This window comes from Echinops telfairi, unplaced genomic scaffold, assembly GCF_000313985.2.
Source record: "Echinops telfairi isolate 266 unplaced genomic scaffold, ASM31398v2 ScPeMD7_36;HRSCAF=134, whole genome shotgun sequence".
NCBI lineage: Eukaryota > Metazoa > Chordata > Mammalia > Afrosoricida > Tenrecidae > Echinops > Echinops telfairi.
The window spans coordinates 443,338-447,690 of record NW_022103934.1 but is presented as its reverse complement, the minus strand read 5'-3'; the positions used below and the strand labels follow the sequence as shown (position 1 = coordinate 447,690).

General features: G+C 53.3%; 1 protein-coding gene across 1 annotated transcript in view; it reads right to left on the bottom strand.

Moving 5' to 3' along the window:
* ELAVL3 (ELAV like RNA binding protein 3) overlaps positions 1–4,353 on the bottom strand; it is an 18,384-nt gene that overhangs the window by 12,963 nt on the left and 1,068 nt on the right. The window lies entirely within an intron of this gene.

The following is a 4,353-nucleotide window of genomic DNA, read 5'->3' as shown; positions in this document are numbered from 1 at the left end:
GGTTTTGAACCGATCTGAGAGGCCTGTCTTCCAGCCCTCTATCAAGCAACGTTCTGCTGCTAGGTTTCCAGTGAGGAATCCCTCTGAGGCAGAACACCTATTCCTTCTTCCTAGCTTTCTCGTCGTCGTCTGGAAGTTCTATTACAAGCTGCTTTCCATGGGTGACCCTGAGATTTGACACCCCAGTGGCTTCGCTTCCAGCACCACAGCAGTAGCCAAGGCACCAACGTACAGCCAACCGACGTGCTGTGACACAGGGAAGGAAGTTAGCCTGCATCTTCTGATTCCTCCCCCACAGAGCAGAGTTGGCACCTGAAAAAAGTCGGTCCACGGGGGTTTCCTAGCGGTTTGCACCCAGAAGTGTTGGGAAGCCATCTCCGGCTTCGGCCGGAAAGATCTGCATGAGTCACTAGGGGTGTCTGTCATGCCATAAAGCAGAGGTTACCTAGACAGCAGGTACAGGGATACCTCAGCCACCTTTGCCGAGGGGCAATTTCCCTTTTTCTCATTCACATCAACACTGAAAAGTAGGGGGAGGATGTTAAGGTTTTTGGTTTGTTCTTTTCATTTCACCCGCCAAATTGATATTTGACGATATGCTTGAAAAGTTGTCCAAAGATCACGTAGCAAATAAAAGGGCAGGGTTTGTACACGAGGCTTTGTTTCTTGTCTTTACCTCTAGCCCAGATTTAAAGGGACCCGGTGGTGCAGCGGGTGAAGCATCGGGCTGTGTGATGGTTAGGGGTTATATCAACCAGACACTCCTGGGTGAGGGCAGGGGTGGAGCCCATGGTATCACACACAGATTTAGATTCTCTAGAGAACTCCAACTAATACAGGTGGCTATCCAAAAAACCCGTGGTTGGAACGCACCTGCCACTCTGAGGGAGAAAAAGAAAGCCGCATGCTTCTGTAGAGATTTACAGTTCCCTATAGAGCCACTATGAATTAAAATGGACTAAATAACAGTGGGTTGGTTGCTTTGGCTCTGACAGGTAAGACTAGTTCCAGCTCTGCTCCAATATTTCCCAGCTGTGTGTCTTCAGACATGCCATTTACTGTTCTGGGCCTCTGCTCTACTTTGCTACAGACTCCAAACTACTGGCACAGTGGCACGCACAAGGATCCAAAGCAATACCCGGACACATCTGGAAAGGGTTCCAAGATCGATTAGTAATGTCTGCACGGACACTGCCATGAGCAATGGAAGCAGGTTTGTCCTGCTTGACATTATTGTCTTATAATACCGTTGGCTAATAATTGTTCCCTGATTTTGTATATTTACCAGGCACCAGCAAGGGAAAAATGAGGCTTTCTACTAAGTTAGAGTTACAATCTCAGAAACATGAAGGGGCAGTTCTACCCTGTCCTATGGGGTCACTATGAGTCAGAATTGACTGGAAGGCAGTAAATTGGTTTTTGATTTGATCAGGCATCAGGCACTGTATGAAGCACTTTTATTTATTCCTCCCAACAAGCTCAAAGGGCAGAGAACATATTTCTAGTTTTCAAGTGTGGATACTGAGCTCAGAGACATTAGGAGGTATGAACGGTGGCCCCAATTTTAAATCTGGGTCTCTTTGATCTGAGAGTCAATCACTACAGTTAATGCCTTGGGACAGCTCTGCCACCTGATGGGTGAGCCTCACTCTTCCTTGGATCTCTGTTTCCCATTTACTCTTCACCAAGGGATGGTAGAGTAGGTCAGAGCATGACAGTGGCCCAGGACCAGGTAATATTCCATTCTACACAAAGTCAGTACAGGTCAGAGCCAACTCTATGGCAGTTCACAACAGCAACCACAGTGGCTCAGCTCCCCTGACGCTCCAATTGGGTAATAGTGTCTTCCTGGAGGGAAATTCAGAAGCCATACCCAGGCTCAGCAGGAACGAGTGCCGGATTGATTAACCATGTTTGCCGTGGGTGCTGGTGGCGAAACAACACAGTTCTGTAGACCTGCACCCTCGTCTCCTAACAGCAACACGTCAGTAGCAGCCACGGCTATGCTACTCACCACACAAACCTCTTTGTGTAACATTTGCAGTTAGCAATGTTGAAAGTTACAGGATCCCCATCCCCCACCCCCACCCATTTAACAGATGAGGAAACCAAATCTCAGTGAAGGACAGGGACTTGCAGCGTTTACATGGAGGCTTGAACATTCAAATCCAGGGTTTGTATGACAGCCTTATTTTCCTAAAGAGTTGACTGATAATTACAAACATCATAGAAGTGAGCACTTAATTTGTGCTCTGGCTTCGATCACTGTTGCCAGGTCATTTATTCCACTTGTCACCCTTCTCACTGTTTAGATGGAGATGAATTCCCACCTAGGCTCAGCAAGACAAGAGTTCTGTGATCAGTTGGTAGTGTTTGCTATGGAAGGCTGATAAGCAAACATCACTACACAAGTCACTAGCTCAGGTCATCGAATTCTAGTTTGGGGGCTTCTGTGAAGCACACCATGGGTTATAAAATCAGCAAAAATGAGGGAAAACCCTTTTGGAGAAGAACTGACATGAAAGCCACAACAATGGCCCTAAACACACCACGGTCTTCAGGATCTCACAGGGCCAGCCGACGTTTCATTCTGTCAGTTGGTGGGTGAGGTTGCTAAGAGTGGAGCCCACTTGACAGCCACTGACAACAACTAGGTGTGAGGGGAGGGAGCCAAGTCTTTCAGGTGCACGTTTTTCATGGGCTTTCTGTCGCCCACCTCCCCTGCCCATTTGCAACTTCGATGGGGTTAAGAGGTGATTTGGGGAGTCAGGGCAGGGATTGCTCCACCACCGTCTCCTTGCTTTCCACCTGCGGGAGCATAGAGGGATAGAAGGATCGGTGTCATGTTTCCTGCTCTGCTGAGCCGGCTAGGCTAAGCTGTTAATGGGGATCAGATTGACAGAAGCCACACATGCCCTGCTCAGCTCACAGCATGGGAAATCACAGGGACCTTCAAGGGCTGTCCAAGAGAGGGATGGACAGGGATGGACAGGGATGGGGGGTAAGGTCAGAGGGGAGGCAAGAAGAGGCAGGAAGCAAGCCTGGGAGCACTAGAGCCCTGGCTTGCTCTCAAATGCCCTCTGAGTCTTCCCTTTCAGTTCTCCCTCCCCTCTCCCCTTCTGTGTCACTCTCTGCCCATCGCTCTCTTTGGACCCCTCTTTCCTCCCTCCTACCCAATCTCTGCCCATGCCACCTCTCCTGTCCCGCCTCCTCTGGCTCTTTTGCACACCACCGTGCAGACACCTGGCCTGTGCAGTTTGCAGTGAACCCACCTGGGGTCACTTTGCTGCACAGACCCCCCAGTGTTGGACCACTTGACCCCAGCAGTTGAAGCAACAGGCCATACTGACAAGATGGCACTGAGAGGCGAGGATGGCCCCCACTTGGTGTGGACTGAGCTTCCCCCTCTGGGCTCTGCCTGGGTATACCTCACTGACTCCCAGCGGGTCCCTAGGATAGGTCTCTGTTTAAGTGGCCTCCAAAGGCCCCGAGGCCCTCGTGTGACCTCTGACCACACCCTCTCCTCTTTGTGCACGTTTTCCCTTTCTACAGCTGGAAGCAATGGGAGGAAGCCTAGGTGGTGCTGGGCTGTCGAAAGGGCACTTCGGGGGTGGGGTGTGTGTGTGTCACAATCTACTTCTCAGAGTTGGATGAGCAGCTCCGACGCAGCAAGGACATCGAGCTGGCCTGAGATGAGCTTGTGAGCACGAGAGGGTGGCCTTTTAAGAGCTGAGTGGGCGGGACCCACGATGTAACGGGGGAAGAGGCCCAGGGGTGGAGAGTGCTGAGCATCAGCCCCCACCGTGGTCCCCAGAACTCGACCAGGAGGTCCAGAAAGACACAATTTACAGACACATCGGGAAAGACAGGCAGAGCGGAAGGAGGAGGCCGGGGCGCAGGGACCAGACAAAGGACGCGCGTCTGCGCGGGGAGCGGTGTCGCGCGGCGGGGGCGAGGGCGGAGCTGGGGCGGGGTCAACACTGGCCCCGCCCCGCCTCTGGGATACTCCCGGGCTGCCGAGTGGAAATCCGAGGGCTCGGGCGAGGCTGGGCCCCCAGGCCCCTGGGGGCGTGGCCTCGAAGGGCGTGGCCAGCCAGGGCGTGGCGGGCCGAGGAGGGCCGCGCGCTCGGGAGCTGACCAGCTCGGTGGCTGCTGAAGGAGCCGGGCGTGGGGCGAGTGGCGCGGACCCGCAGACTCAAGGTCACCCCGCGGCCCAAAGCCCTTGAGGGGTGGGGCGCCTGTTACTGGCCTAAGGTGGCTGCCTCAAGTCCCCAAAAGATCTCCTGGAGGGCGAGGGCCCAGAAGCCCGAGTCCCCCCCCCCACGCAAGCCCTCTTCTCCCCTCCCCCTCCTC